At 38.9% G+C, this 17,319-nt stretch overlaps 1 protein-coding gene across 3 annotated transcripts in view; it reads right to left on the minus strand.

The window, feature by feature from the left end:
• The window catches only part of BNC2 (basonuclin zinc finger protein 2), a 466,221-nt gene that overhangs the window by 255,277 nt on the left and 193,625 nt on the right, over positions 1-17,319 (minus strand). The gene's annotated exons all lie outside the window — the stretch shown is intronic.

Here is a 17,319-nt window from a genome sequence, read left to right on the forward strand (position 1 = left end):
GTTGATGTCTTTGGCTGAGCACGCTGTATTGCTGTGGGGGTAAGTTATCCCTGCCTTCAACTGGCCTCAGGCAGCTCGACTAGCACTGACTTCCTTACTATGACAGCGAATCAGCAGGGACCTCCCTGGCAGTCTAGTGGTTAAGACTCTGCACTTCCACTGTGGGTTTGATCCCTGATCAAGGAACTACCATGCCATGTGGCATGGCCAAGAAGATTAAAAAAAAAAAGAGACAGCAATATGGAATGAACAAATGCAACCCAAAGTAGGCAGTCGGGGTCTGTGAACAAACCATCTGCCTTTTCTTCATTCTTCATCTGTAAATTGGGGTTTCCCTGGTGCCTCAAACAATAAAGAGTCTGTCTGCAATGTGGGAGATCCAGGTTCGATCCCTAGTTTGAGAAGATACCCTAGAGAGGGCAGTGGCTACCCACTCCATATTCTTGCCTGGAGAATTCCATGGACAGAGGAGCCTGGGGAGTCTACAGTCCATGGGGTCACAAAGAGTGGGACATAGCTGAGCAACTAACACTTTTACATCTGTAAATTATGAGCAACTAACACTTTTACATCTGTAAATTAAATAGCATCATAGCTCCATGCCTACTTCTCTAAATGCCGAGGAAGATAAGTGAAAAACACTCTATAAATCTAAGGTGATATTGCCATCACACAATGTATTTTGCCTAGTTCTTCCTTCCACTTATCCATTCAACAATGCATGCACTCACACACCTACTCAGCACCTCACCCACGTGTGCCCATCATTGCACTGGGTGCTGAAGGCACCAACAGAAATGAGTGAAAGTGAAAGTCACTCAGTCGTGTTCCACTCTTTGCAACCCCATGGACTATACAGTCCATGGAATTCTCCAGGACAGAATACTGGAGTGGGTAGCCTTTCCGTTCTCCGGAGGATCTTCCCAACCCAGAGATGGAACCCAGGTCTTCCGCACTGTGGGTGGATTCTTTACCAGCTGAGCCACAAGGGAAGCCCAAGAATACTGGAGTGGGTAGCCTATCCCTTCTCCAGTGGATCTTTCTGACCCATGGATTGAACCGGGGTCTCCTGCCTTGCAAGCAGATTCTTTACCAACTGAGCTATCAGGGAAGCTCAAACACAAATGAGACACAGTCACAAACCAAAGCAGCCTAAGTGCAGGTGAGAACAACTAAGAAAGCAATCATATAGTTACAAGATAGTGTGGCAGGAACAGAGAGAGAGGGATTCCAGGTGTATCCTGATCAAGAGGGCACAAAACCTAGATCAGGTGGACAAGGTGGTAAGAGAACTCTTAAAAAAGAAGAAACACTTGAACTGAGTCACCACCAAGAGATACATGGTCACCCTGGCCTACAAATGGCTGATACACACCTGTGTCAATCTTGTATTTGACTTAATGATTGTAATTCAGGGACTATTCCGTAAACATGGCAACATGAAATGTGTGCATTAGAAGGTTTTATACCAATGAAGTGTTATGTTTCACGCTGCAGATACCCAGGCTATTATAAGGGATTCTCTGTTGATCAAAGAAACCAGTAGAAAGCATTGAAACCATCCCACACCAGATCTGTGCCTTCTTTTACATTGAGGAGTCCTTAGCATCTTCTGCTACTGCTCAAAACTATCTTATGCTACCAAGCACAAAGGGTATTTAATATTTGACTAGCATCATGAATTTATATCTAAGACTAATTTGGAGATATGAAAACTAATACTGCCAGTTAATTTTCTAATTGGAACAAAATTTACTACTTCTTAAAACAAGCCATCAAACGCCATAAATCTGAGCCCACTCAAGATTATGATCATTTGCAAATGTCATCTTATTTGCAGTCCACAGCATGGTGACCAAAGCCCTTCTATTTCTACTCTGCTACTGTGTTCTCTCATTTCTTTTTAAAAATCTAGGGGAATGTTTTCAATTTTCTTTCCTCTATAAACATTTGATTAAAAGAATAAGACCCTCCAATATCTGTTAACATATACTACCCCCCTGTTTAACTGTTCCCAGGAATCATCACTAACTAATTAAAAGATACATACTATCAAGATTAGTGTTCCAGCAATATTTATAATAAGTATTTCTAGAGCTAAAAATGGGCCTTCCCTAGTGACTCAGCAGTAAAGAACCCGCCTGCCAATGCAGGAGACACAGGTTTGACCCCTGGGTCAAAAAGATCCCCTGGAAAAGGAAATGGCAACCTCACCAGTATACTTGCCTGGAAAATCCCACAGACAAAAGAGCCTGGCAGGCTACAGTCCATGGGGTCATAAAGAGTCAGACATGACTTAGAGACTAAACACCATCATCACCAGGGTTAAAAATAATAAAGGAATTATATTTAATTAACATTTTATTTGCAATGTTTCAATCTGTTAGTCTGTTCCTTTAGGACATTCCAATGAATATCTGCATTTGTTTAAAAAAAACTAATTTTAATAATGACTTCTTTGACAATTCTTTCCAGCAGGTTATTGTGTATAAAATCAATTTCTATTTCAGTAATTAGGAAGTCACGTGGCTTTTAGTATATTTTTCCCATAAAATATATTATTTTTTCCTATGATGTTCTACCTTCTAACATATTTTCCTCAAGAGCTATATTTTGCCAGAGGGCTTTTCTCTCTCTGTTTTTGGTCTCATCTTCAATTCTCTGTTTTCTTTACCCTGATAATTTTGGCATTCCCTTGATCTCTGTCATCCCCACTGCAAAAGCTCTCTCCTATAACTCTATGTAGCTGCTTTGTTTTTCTCGAAAGCATGAAATCCAATAAAACAGGCGGGTGATAATAGAGATATTTAATATGCTTCATTAACAAAAAGAAACAGCAGCTTAAAAACATGCACAAGGAAGATACTGACCAATACTTTCAATTATCTGAATACTACAATGCAACGACAATGCAGTAAACATCTAAGCTATCTTGGCAAACATCTTTCAAGAACCATAGGTCAGCTTTTTCATTACTCAGGCTTGTTAAGTGATTCTGTAGCTAAATACTTCAACACACATCCAGCTGATCTGATACATTTTCTCAGTTCAAATGACATACCTAAACAGCAAATTTATCTGTTTAGCTGCTGGTATAGAATATAATCAACACTAATCTACTCAAAGCAAGACACACACATGTTTGAGGTGATCTATCCTTTAAAAAAGTCTGATGTGTTGGGACTTCCCTGGTGGTCTAGTGGCTAAGACTGCAATCTCCCAGTGCTGGGGGCACTGGATTCGATGCCTGGTCAGGGAACCAGGTTCCAGATGCCATAACTAAGAGACAAAATGTGCAACTCAAGACCCCTCATGATGCAATTAAGACCTGATGCAACCAAAAAAAAAAAAGATGTTTTGAGGAAGCAGTAGCTATTTCACTTTAAGGTAATCAGTATTATTCAACCTGGACACTATACTTGCTTGACTTTATTTTTCCTTTTTTTCTTGCTCAATTACACAGTGTTTTTAAATTCACACACTAATATTTATAAACTAGTAATAGGGTGGTATTTTAACCTGAAAAAAAAAAAGTAAGCCAACAATGAACACTGTGGGTATCCCATTTCCATTAAAGTGACAAATACTAATTTCAGAGAAACACCTCTCTCTCTCTCTCTCTCTCTCTCACACACACACACACACACAAATGTTATGAAAACACTGTCATTAGAATACATGCTCTGGTTGTTCATCCAAGAATGGTAATGAGTTGTGATGATCTACCTTCTTTAGTCAAGTCCTCCTTTGTAAGAACGGCTCCCATTTATTTAACAGCTAACCAACATTTGGAGTACTGTCTATGTTTATTCAAGAGGTTTTTTCCTTTGCAAATCTAACCGGCCCATACAAGAACAAAATCCATAATCAGGCTCTTGTTGACTCCACGCACTACTCAACATAGATAGGCAGTGCAAACAACTGAAGTATTGTTGCTGGACAAGATGATCAACAACACAGTTAACTGAAAGTGAACAGTGGGGCTCTACATCGTGCCAAGCGTAGTCATTCGAAGTAGTCACTTTCAAAAACCTAAGAAAGAACATAGATTCCCAAGTATAGTAAAGTAAGGATTATCTGAGCAAATACTACTTTCAACTTTTATTGACATAATTAAGTCAAAGGAGAGATTTATTCTTTTGGTAACATTTTATTTTCTCTAGCATATATATTACTTAGATACAGTCAAACAAGAAATATTTTAAAACCCAAACTAGATTCTTAATACAGAAAGTAAAGAAAGGTAGACTTCAAGTTTACATAGAGAAAGCCACGCAGGGTACTTTTTGAAAACCCACCAAGTGCCAGCCAGTCTGTTGGACACCAGTGCAGAGAAAGATAACACAGCTCAGTTCTTGCTCTCAAGCAGAGTGTCTCTCAGCTGAGCTTCCTGATTCTCCACTGTTTGCCACAGAAACACACTATTCAAAAACTTGACTAAAACATCTCCGCTTGTGAATTCTTCCTGGGTTTGCCTGCCTCAGTGACTCCATGGCACAAAAATCAGTATTTATCACCTTCATTCATTTATTCATCAAGCAGTGATTAGGTGTTGTGCTGTACTTATTTACTCAGTTGTGTCTGACTCTTTGTGACCCCATGGGCTGCAGCCCACCAGGCTCCTCTGTCCCTGGGAATTCTCCAGGCAAGAATACTGGAGTGGACTGCCATGCCCTCCTCCAGAGGATCTTCCCAACCCAGGGATAGAACCCAGGTCTCCCACATTACAGGCGGATTCTTTAGCATCTGAGCCGCCAAGGAAGCCCAAGAATACTGGAGGGGATAACCTAAGCTTCTCTAGGGGATCTTCCAACCCAGAAACTGAACCAGGGTCTCCTGCATTACAGGCAATTCTTTACCAGCTGAGCTACGGGGGAAGCCCAGGGATTATGTACCTGCCCACTAAATGCCAGGCATGATGCTCAGTGCAAAGACCCTAAAAATGAAGAGGACAAAACCTATTCTTGGGAAGAATACAGTTCAACTCTTAACAGATTAGCTCAACACCCACTGTATGCATCAGAGCTTTCTTGCAAATACCAACTTATTCTTCTTTGCATTACTAGCCCCTGGCATACTGTAGGGGCTAAATATGTTAATTCATTCCCTGATGAAAAGATCTTTTAGATGGATAATCAGAAGACCACATTTTGACCACAATACATCACCAAGACACTCCAGGCCTCACTTTCTTCATCAAACAATGAGGTGGCTATCCTTGCCCCATGTGACTTCAGGAGTCTACTGTTGTATGAGTGAATATTCTGATTTCAAGGGAGAGGAATAAACATACTTAACAACCTCAGGATGTGCTTTAAACAATTTTAAGCCCATCTAAGCTATGATTAGTTCAATGACTAGGCCTATGCTGAAATCACATCTTGAAACATTATTGTAACCATTATTGTGGAATTTACTTTCTGATTTTGATATATTGAGTTCTTTTCTTGTCTCTCCTTACCCGTAAAGGTATAATTTGGGTCTGCTGTATTCTTTCAAAGGAAGAATTGGCAAGGTGGTTGCTGTTACTTAGGATAAGTGTATAATCTCTTTGACTTTCTCTTGTTGGGCAAACTGCCCAGTGAATATCAATTTTTTTTTTAGCGCTACAAATATGGTTTTAATAGATTCACAGATTTCAAATTATTAGAATTCAGAGCACATCTCTCCCAGGGTGAGCAGATAATTCACAACAATCCATGTAGATGCAAAGGAGATGACGAGAGATCAATCTGGATGTGAATAAGCTGACACATTGGTTTACTGCTCCTTCTCTCTCTACAGCCCACCCCCTGCCCCCTGACACACACACTTCTCATATGAACAAAAATGCCTCTGTGCCTGGGAGTTCAAATTAGTCATAACATCCACTTTAGGGACTGAGGAAGACTTACTGTAAATCAGCCACTCAGAAACCACATTTGACATATTTTGGTTATAATGTAACTATAAGTTGCATAATATTGTACCTATTGATTGGAGCTTGGGATCATAATGGAAAGCAATTGCCATACATTGAAAGCGACCAACCACAAGATAGAAAAGTGTTCCTGAAGAGCCCACAAAGGGAAATCATTTTCCTTAGAATCTAAAACTCCTTATCCTCTAGATGGTATATTCTATCACACCCTTCAGGCTGTATTGTGCCCTCAAGGTGCTAAGGTAACTTAACCTCAAATCACCCAACTCTTCAACTTCCTCAGATCAAGACAAAATCCTAGAAGAGTACAGTGAACTCTTTCTTTATTGAAACAGTCCTGTCTATCCTGAAATGCCACAAAAGACTTACCAGAATAACATCTCACTGGATAACAAAACTCCCAACTGATGGACAATGTTCTAACAGCTCTGTATTACATTCACATTACAGTCTGCCTCTCTGGTTTTCCTGTCCCTGTCCATTACCTTTAAAAATATATAATAATTTATTGAGGGAATGACTATACGTCAGGTCCTGTTCAACGCATTTCATTTGCAACGTGCTCTTCCATCTACTTGTCCATACGGAAAGCATGTTCTTCTCTATCATCCTTAAAGTATCACTCGTAGAGGCAGTAAACATAAAACAGGAATATCCAGGAAGGAATGAAATGGGATATTACAGAGAAATGATCAAAATCAGTCCACCCACTTATGAGATGAAATGGATGTTAAAGATTTGAACTGCAGCTCAGAGTGGATGGTAGGAAACTTTGATTCTTTTTTTATCTCCTCTGCATGATCCTGACAATAGGTTAGCCTTATCATTTTTGGACCATGACTCCAATAAAAACCCATAACTACAATAAAAAGAACATGTACAATAATTGTGTAACTCGGCGACTCAGCTGGTTTTGGCAACAGATTCTTCCAAATACTAAAGACATGCATAAGGTTTAGATTTCACTGGGACCTACCTTTTTGTTTTACCTTACACTCTTCTCTAAATCTTCACTAATCTATCAGATGTCATGGTTTAATAGAAGTATTAACTACACCTAGTGAGGTTACTGGGTCCATCTGGAAAAATGTGGTGAGGATTTGAGTCTACGTTTGAAGACTTGAAAGAGCCAAATCACCCTGAGGCTGAATTCTGCTCAGTAACGTTTTTCAGAAGAATAAGAGTAGTAGCTAAACAGTTAACAACTTTCCCTCATTCGCAAATCCAGGAGATGGGATATAATTGAAATAAGGCCTATAAATGTTTGTGCTTCCATGTGGATAAAGTGCCCATGTGCCCTTGAAAGGAAAAGTGTTAGTCACTTCAGCCATGTCTGACTCTTTGTGACCCCGTGAACTGTAGCTCGCCAGGCTCCTCTGTTGATGGGATTTTTTCAGGCAAGGATACTGGAATGGGTAGCCATTTCCTTCTCCAGGGGATCTTTCCGACCCAGGGATCAAACCCGGGTCTCCTGTGTTGCAGGCAGACTCTTCACCATCTGAGGGAAATGCATTACCTATTCCAGATCACTCTGGTTCTAAAAGGGGATGTTTCAAGTGGTATGCCGAAATTACTGAGGAACATGTCAATGGTTCTTTCTAACAAAAAACTGAGGATAAGAGCACCTGAACTCACCTGAGAACCACATTATAACAAATGTGGATTCAGCAGAGACAGTCCTCCAGAGGCTCTAGATTTATAGAGCTATCCTGAAAACAGTGTATCAGTCCCTAGAGCAGACTCCTCCTCTGGCTAGCCAAAATCCTTCCCTCATCCCCTCCTGTTCCTGCCACACCAACCTCCCCCGTTCAGAGCTAATCAGCATCTCTCCCTGAGTGTGCATCCCACCACCCGCAGCCTCACACTCCCAGACAACCTGGAAAAGGATGCACAGGCGCAAGTCAGAATTGTGCAGGATTAACGCTCCCATGGCCACACTGCTCAACCCAGGATGAGCGCCAAGGGGTAAAGCTTTCCCCCTTTTATTTTGGGGGAAGACATATTCACGAGGTATCTCTGATAGCCCCAGTGAGAATAAGCACCATTAACAGCAGTACCACAGCTATTCATCTTCATATTGGTTTTGCCTGACTCTTCATTTCTACTCTGGGATCCACCCAAACTGAGTCCTGCATAAAAGGCACTATCTCAGCATCTGTCTGCAGGAGGACCTAGGTTAAGTTGGGAAGATTCCCTGGAGAAGGATATAGCAACCCACTCCAGTATCCTTGCCTGGGAAATCCCATGGACAAAAGAGCCTAGTGGGCTACAGTTCATGGAGTTGCAAGAGGTAGACGGGACTTAGTGACTAAATCACCACTAGGTTAAGTCAGCTTCCAAGAGATCCTAAGCTAACATAGTATCTGACTGTATCAAAATGAGGGAAGAGATGAAATAAGAGACATGATTCACGGTAAAAGGAAGAAAATAAATGATAAAGGGAGAGAAAATGGAAAAGCACAGGAAGGCTAGATCTTTCTGCTCAGTAGAATGGACAGCCCATGGAGCAGCCACACTCAGAAAAAACTGAGGGGTGTAACTTGCAGCCCTTTACTTTTTCCACCAGGGCTTCTACTCAAAAGAGGGCCAGACTATACTCCAGAGCTTTTCATACACTTGCATCACTCAGCTCGAAAAAGGTCATGTAGCTTCACACTGCCTTCTCAGCTCTCTAAAACCTGCTTCCTATCAGATCTGAGAAGCAGGCTCGAGTAAGCAAGCGGAGAACAGTCAGCCCACTGTTATTAGTCACTTCTTTAACCCAGAAGGCATCATGTCCCACCATGTGCCTGACTCCGATCAGCGTATCCCCTGATTTCAATACTGGTTTCACAAGCACTGTCCTGAAAGGCTTCCAGGAAACAGACCCAAACTCCATCAGACATATCTGCATAGTTCAACAGTAACTGAAAATCCAAGTTGCATAATCCAGAAAAGAGCCAAGTGTAACAGAGAAAATGCATCCTTTCACATAGTGTGAGGTTGTCTTACGCCACAGTTTCTCTCATTAAGCAAACTCTGAACAAAGCATTCATAGGTGATTGGTCTGAAATCTTCTAGTGGTTACTGATTCACAAAACCACAGAAATAATACATAGTCTGCTAACAGTCAGAGGATGCTGTCATGGCATCATGATCACTGTTGAAACTGGGAGATGTGTGGCATTCCTATGAAGATGACACAAAAATCTTCAAAACAATATATCCAACTATCCTTTTCATCAATTTGGAAATGTCTAACGCTGACAAAGACCAACAGAGAAGGGGAAAAGTCCTAACTGTTTAGGGCAAAATGAAATCACAATTTTAAGATTTTATGATACACATTCCTAATTGCCTTGTGAATGGTCCTAAAAGGACTATGCTCTAAACCCATGCTCTCAGTAAGATGAAGTAGGAACAAGTCATCAGCCTCCATTCATAAAAGTCAATCAAGAAGGAATAACCTGTGATTTTTCTTTTCAATAGTTTCTTAGATAAATCATAGGATACCACTATCAAATTCTGTTAAAGAATAAAAGAATGTCATGGAATAGGTAAGCACTCTGGGAGCAAGATCAATCAGATGGACAGCTTTGATTTAATTTCCCATAAGCAAAGTTTTCATTTGGGGACAAAGAAAAAACAACTTCACGGAGTCTGGGTTGCGGCAGGGGTGGACACTAAGGAAGCAGGCAGCGTAAATAAAGGCAAAAAACATCAAGCAAAAGTTCTGAATCAAATACTAAATAATGACACTAGCAATTTCCTTTTGCACTAGGATTCTGTTTAGTGTTTTTTTTTTTTTTGGAACATTTCTGTGTTCTACTATCTGGCTGACAAGAACACTTTCCATTTCATACAAAAGATAACGAACGTTCCTTGCATGTGTTAGACATGGACTTATATGACTGATGGTTATAAACAAAATTCCTTTGCACATCAAAGAAAAAAAAAAACACTGTTTATTCAAGAAATTCCTAATGGTTTCATTTATAAGTAAAACTTTCTCTTTATTTGAGATCCAGTGGCACAGCAGAGTATAGCTGGAAGACAGCAGGTAGCTCTCATAATGAACTTTGCACAGTTTTGAGAAAATAATATCTGAAGGCAGTTCCTTCTTCTGAGGTCAGTAGATTAGTGGTTCAAAAAGAATAAACTATCCAGGGAACATCCTGAGATTTAAAAAAAAAAAAAAAACCACACAACTGGAGGGGCAAAGGAGGAACATTCTCACTAATTAAAATTTCCAGTTCTTATGGTCCTCTCCATACATAAACCCCAGTCAAGTAAAGCCTGCAGGATCAGGCCTGTACTAAGAAAAAGTATACCATCATCACATTAATTGTGTTATTACTTCATAATGCTAACCAGCCAGGTTTACACAGTAGAGATTAAATAACAAGATAATCTTATAAACAATGCTCATTTCATCAGTGTACCAAATAAGTTTGATTTATATCTCTGACTGTTCTTCTAATTAATTTATGCACCCACATGCTTTAATTTACACAGACAGACACCTACACTGGGGTAGAGATAGCTACTTTTTTAACGCCTTGAACTTTGATATGGGTTCATGTTTAGACTTCCCAGTGTTGCTGTTTTAGTTCCCCTACACTTCAAAAATGAAGTGACTGTTAAAATACCTTGCATTAAAGTTGAAGCATGCAGAAAGAAAATATTTGATCAAACTCAATACCTATCTCCCCTGCCAACTTTTATATGCTGAATTTTAGTGAGTATAGTTTCATTCAATCTTATAACCAGATCCACTCACCCCTAAGTTGTAAACTTACTTCTTCCTAAAATATTCCCTTCTAAGCCTTTTTTGGATATATAGGTTCACCTCACTACAGCATCAATCCTAAACTCCTATATTTGTTGTAACACAGTTTCTAGTGACTGAAAGTGGGGGTAAAGGCTGCTAATTTTTAAAAAACATATCATTTCTACTAATATCAGGGGCTTGGATAAATAATGTACTCTATAGAATGTTGTATTACCACCGCGAGTGTCACAGAAATAAAACAATCCATAGAGGGAAGAAAATTCAACTCATTCCAATTCGTTAACCAGGAAGATAAAAAAAACAACATTTCTGAATCTAGACCCACTTAAAATAAGCTATCAGTGACATGATGCTAATGCCAGCACTCCATGAAAACCCTTAAAAAATAAAAACCTAAAGGAACATCCTGGTGTCAGGATTAGTCCAGTTTAGTCATTTTACAACTTCCACGGATGGTTTCAGTGTAGGGATGAATCAGGCAAGCAGAAAGATTTTTACTTGTCTCTGATATAAAACTTTTATTTATGTATTTGATCAATGTTTATTTGTAGGACCTTAATACAATAACAGATGTCAGCTACATTATATCTGTTCTTGATTATAAACTCCTAGAGGGCAGAGACCCTGTCTATTCAGCTCACTTTTTATAGGACGCAAACACAGTACCATACCCAAAAAGGCACTTAAAGATGGTTTTTATAATAACAGTGATTTCAAGGGGACTTGGTCGTCTTCTACACTCCATGAAACTCCACTGGCACATACCGAACATTTAAGAGTAACAACTTTATATTCTTGAGCAATTCCATTCTTCAGATGTCGACAATGGCACTTTTCTTTTGAAACAGGGATTACTTAGATGGGACAATTTCCACTTCTTAATGTTCAAGGGTTAGTTTTGTCCAATATCTAAATTCTATACTGACAATGCAAGCTTTAAAAAAAAAAAAGCCAGACGCAAACATTCCACTTCTTAGTATCAAGTTTGCACCTGCATCAGGCAGAAGGACCTGCTCTTTTTGTGGGATAACATGCTAAGACCACTACATGGTTCCAAAACGGTGGCCTCTTTGCATTCTTTCTGTCCATTCAAATCATAGTGAACAAGAGACACAAAGAGTTAAATAATTTCTACGATAAACTTAGAACACAGTCATATAATGCTTATAAATGCTAAAGGAATAAAAAGCCAGTAGACAATATTTTAAAGGTTCTCACACATCAGAAATGGAGAATTTTCACTAACTAGGTAATTTGGGGCAAGCCTTTTAAAATTTCTGGGCCTTGGTTTTCAAATCTGTAAAATGGAGACCTTACATTATATTACTTGAGTTTGTTTCCAGGTTTAAATTTTGAAATCACTTGTGTCCTAAAGAATCTCACACAAAGTGAGGTTCCATTATCCAGCCAAACAAAAGGCTTTTCTTCTTTCTTTTCTAAGTGAAGGAAGGGAGACTCTATGTTCTCAATGTAAATTATTTACTATGCCTAGCTCCAACAAAATATCCAAACAGAACATCACCAGCTATTTTTGTAAACAAAATATGTGGATATGTATGTAATGATAAAAACATTGTATGTATATACCAAATGCATATACATGCACACACTCCAAAGCACATAATTCTCTCTATTGTAGCCAAGAATTAAAATAGTTTCCAATTTTCTCATTTTTTCTCTCTCCCTCTCTATTGAAGCCAAGAATTAAAATACTTCCCAGTTTTCTCATTTTTTTCTTCCTCCCTTCATGAAGCATCTATGAAGCTACTACAACATGGGAACTCACATAAAGTAAAAATATAAGCATCTTATTCAACATTTCTTATATTAATACTGACAGTTCCCAACACGATCAGCTTAAGTTAAGCTGGTCCTCTGCAATCTCAACAGCATCCTCTCATAGAAACAGTGGTATTGAGAAAGGATGCAGAATGCAGTCCTCAGGCCATTCAACCAACATCTACTTCATCTATAATGTACCTGAAATACACAATTCAAGACATAGAATTTACAAATTAAATACTACTTAGGCAGACAATGATAGTAACAACAGCAGAAAAAGAATAAAGAAGGTCCTATAGATGTAGGGACAACCAGTTCATACACCATCAAAATAAAACAGGGGAGGCGACTTAAGTTCATGAAACTACTTATTTTTATCTCTAATTTACTAAAACACTTCCAGAAGAAAACTTTGAGCAACTACTGAATATATGATCACTTTTTTATTTAATTTTTATTTTATAATGGAGTGTAAATGATTTCTATATAGTTTCAGGTGGACAGCAAAGTGATTCAATTATACATATACATGTATTTATTCTTTTTCAGATTCCTTCCCCATATAGGTCATTAAAGAATACTGAGAAGAGTTCCCTGTGCTATATCATAGGTCCTTGGTAGTTATCTATTTTATATATAGTAGTGTGTATATGTTAACCCCAAACTCTTAACTTATCTGTCACACCCGCCCCCGCAACATTTCCCCTTTGATAACCATTAAGTTTGTTCAATATACTATCATTTTCTTATTAGAGGAACAAATAAATGCCCTATGAATGCAGTGATTTATTGCAAGTAAAGAAAGAAAAACAGGTGTCTCGTTCAAAATTTCCTAGGTTCCCTTGGATCCCTATTCTTGAAGGAATAATTGTTAAAGCATCTAAAGGCAAATAATCTTTAAATGATAGATACGTGAAATTTTCAGGAAAAAATTTCTTCTTAATTTTTATCTGCTTAGCCAACAGATGTTAGTAGATACATTTATATAATAGCAATAACCCATTCACATCACTATTTCACAATGCCCCAACACACACACACACATCAACTCCTTCAATCCTTCCAACAATGCCAAGAAGATAGAAGAACACAAGTCTTCCTACTCTATTCCATCAATTAAAATTAAATCCAAAGATCAATACACCCAAGAAGCATTACCCTAACTACTGGTTACTCTATAAGACATCAGGAAACTTGAGTGTTTTGATTTGAACATCTTTCTATCTCAAGTAAGAAGGAAGATGGTGGCTCAAAACCACAAATTTCTGGCTTTCATCAAAATAATTCTGTTCAAGCATCCAGGTAAAGGGATAATTTAGTGAGTAGTCTGCATTCCTTTAAAAAAAATAATCAAGTTTCACTCATATTCCTTGAAAAAAAAAATCCACCAATGGTCATATACAAGTTTATATTAAAATGTAACCTAAATTTTCTAAGCTCTCAATTGAATTACAGATATTAATCTTTTAACTAGTTGCAGCAACATTTATAACACTATAAATGAAAATAGAACAGCAGTTTGTTTCTTTGGAGGATGGAGAATGAGAATGGGATCTAGGGAGAATTGACTATCAAAGGATAAAAAAAAGTGAGAAAATGGAAAAGGAAAAGATAAAGGAGACACACAATGGGGGAGAGAGAAGGGCAGTGACGTAGCTAGGGGATGGACAGGGCAAAGTGAGATAAGTCATTCCTAGCAAACTGGCTCTTGTCGAAACCTTCCCAGGGCTCTGGACCACTGCCTCTGCCTGCAAGCGGGATGACTTCTTTGATGGTTTTAAAAAATGCTTCCTGTATCTAAACAGCCTCATTTTTATTTTTTTCAGATTCCTGCATTTATTTTTAAATAAAAGTTCAAATTTGAACACTCTGCTCATGTGTAAAAGGAATGACTTTTACTTTAGAAATGTACTTTGGAACCTACACATCATTGCTCAGCTTGGAGCTCAAAACCTCAGAGATGTCCCAACATTCCAACCTGACAGTCTTGCCTTTGTAAAAAAGTGAAAACTGCCTCTTTCCACTGTGCCTAAAAATTATATTTGAAATCAGTCTTCACTGATTGTGCAAAGTCTTAAAAATATGCACATCTTCTTCAGGAGTTATCTATCACCAAAGAGAGTTGATTGTGTACTCAAGAAAACAGTGTTGATGTGCCCAAAGTGAAGGAAGCTCTTGAAAGGACATCCAAAGTTGGTCATCAGAAATCATCCTCCAGCCTGGAGAGCAAAGCAGAGCAAAGGCACCCAATACTGTAGTCAAAGCCAGAATCCATGAAAGGGTCAGCTATGAATCAATTCAGCCTGACTTAGCAGATGAAGATCTCCATCGACCCACCCACTGTGACCTGAAGGCTTGCTTCTTTCTACCCACCCACCTATCCCTCTTCTCTGTGCTCTTAATAAACCCACTGGTCCTGCCTCAATGCCATAAGCATCCTTTATGTAAAAATTCATTAAATACTGTACCACTCTCAATATATTGATCCTACAAACTGTAACTCCATGAAGTGGTTCAACACGATGTCATCACCACAGAGCAACTTGTTTCATTTACAGTATCTGTTTCACTTCTACTCATGAGCTAATATAATTCAATTTTTTTTAACTGCACACAGGCTGCTAGACACATGTGCATGGCAAATGGAATCTGAACTTAGCTTAACAGCCTCATTTATTCCTGATGGTTTAAATTATTTCATCACAATTAATGACACCCCCTCAGCTTCCTGTGCAGCGCTGCCAGATGTTCAGAGACCACAAAGCCACTCTCTTCTTTGACGGCTGGTGACAAGTCGTCCTCTGAAGGACGTTCCCTAGGCACGCGGACTGGATGACACCTCCATTGCTTTGCACCTCTCTGCCTCCCAGAGTAACCATGTAGAGGAAAAAGCAGGAAGGCATGAGCAACCAGCAAATGCATTAGCGAGAGCAAATTATGTGAAGTGATCTAAACTCAAAGGAACTTGGCTCCTGCCACAGGAGTTCCTAACCTTGTTGTTTTATGAAAGCACTCTTCACCTCCACCTTCTCAGCCACTGGCATCCACCGAGGGCCTGGCCTGGCGTCAGTCCTCGGGGAACACTGAAGGACATGAAAAATACAAGCTTTTCCACGGGGATCCTTTTCCCCCATGGTAATTTTGTTTTGGGGGGCGTTGTTTAAACTTACTACCCTCTTCACGACCATTGCCTCATTTTTCAGAGAACAGTGTCTTCAACTACAATTATCTTCTTACCTACCCTGTTCAACAGGCACTTCCCATAGAAACATGCAACATTTTGGCAACTTGGGGTAAACAGCGGTGCCCTTTTTTCTTTGCAAAGTTTTACTGAAGTGCAACATAATTGAGAGGACAAAAGTTACAAACATTTCATGTATACACCTTGATGTGTTTCATTTACCTCTTTTTCTCAGACTTAAGTAGGATTTCTTCTTTTCAGGAGCTGTTGCCTTTTTGGTTTTGTTCTTGTTAGGTTTTGTTTGTCATTGCTTTACTTTTTAAAAAGAACAGAATGAAAAAGAGACTTCACATTTTTCCTATTTTGAGTCTCACATGGGCAAAGCCATTTACTTAAGAGTTCAAAACAATTTTTTTCTTCTGAAATTCATAAACAGTAATTTTCTTATATTCATCATTTGTTTCATAGAAAAAATAAATTTGCATAATGAGAGGTAGCTAAGAGGGCAGCAGAAATAGTAAACATGAGCCCTGTTACAATAAGAATTCAATACTATGGCTCTAATTTGGAAAACACATTCCATCAACTAGGGAACATGTGGCAGACATTTTATGGATTATTTTTTAAATGTTAAAAAAAAAAAATAAAAACGCTGATCTTATTCAGGGAATAAGGGGCCTTTTCGTTTGCCAAAAAGTGTAATAGGAAAACTGAAAGGCCACCTGGGTCAGCCCACCCTATAGTACGAACATAAGCTATAAGAGCATTTTGGAAAATATTTTTAAACTGAGATGAGAAAAAAATCAATATCAATACAGATTCTGAGCAGATGCAAGAAGCTTCTGTGCATGTTAGTGATTATGTGTGTGGCCTACACAGGCTAATTTCAAATGCCTCCAAAACTTACTGTACATTCTCTTTTATAAACTATTTGGGATTAAAACTAGGACCTTATCCATATCAACTTTGACAATGGACACAAATATAGGGTAGGGTAATCAAGCCAAACAAGTTGAATTTTCCCCCTCATGGATGGCTTTTTAGATCTTAAATGACTACTGAATTTTACCAGACATGCTACACTTAGTGTTTTGACAGTTGTTTATTAAAACTACTTTCCGAGGAAGTCCACGGAAACCACCAGTCTAGCTTTTATCAGAATTGAGACCATCAGAGAGAAGTCGTGATGATGGTATACTTGCAGCAAGCAGACAACAATAGGAAACTCTAAGCACTCCCAGAGTTGCATCAAATTTTCCATGGACCAAAACTAAAATGAAATCGTTCAATTACTGAGAGGTAGATAAGTAAAATAAACAACTAATTTCATACAGCGAAGTTGAGAGAAAGTCATATGGACCTCATTCTGTCGTCTCCAAACACATTTTATCGGAGGGGAAAAAAGGAGCTGAATCAACTTTAAACTCCCATGTAGGGATGTATTGCTTGTGTGTCCCTGGCAGATGTGGAAAGGAGATGAAATGGGCAGGGGAGAATCAAATATCCCATCGCTGCAGGTTTGCTAAGGGAAAGAACACTGCAAAGATCTCACATCTGGCAATCATTTGTCAATAGCTGGAAAGAGAGCGGCAGGAAACTTTCTGGCTCTTGGAGAAGATGAAAAGACAAAAACCATGTGTCTCACACACACACACACACACACAC

Source organism: Odocoileus virginianus, chromosome 18 (genome assembly GCF_023699985.2).
Source record: "Odocoileus virginianus isolate 20LAN1187 ecotype Illinois chromosome 18, Ovbor_1.2, whole genome shotgun sequence".
Lineage (NCBI taxonomy): Eukaryota > Metazoa > Chordata > Mammalia > Artiodactyla > Cervidae > Odocoileus > Odocoileus virginianus.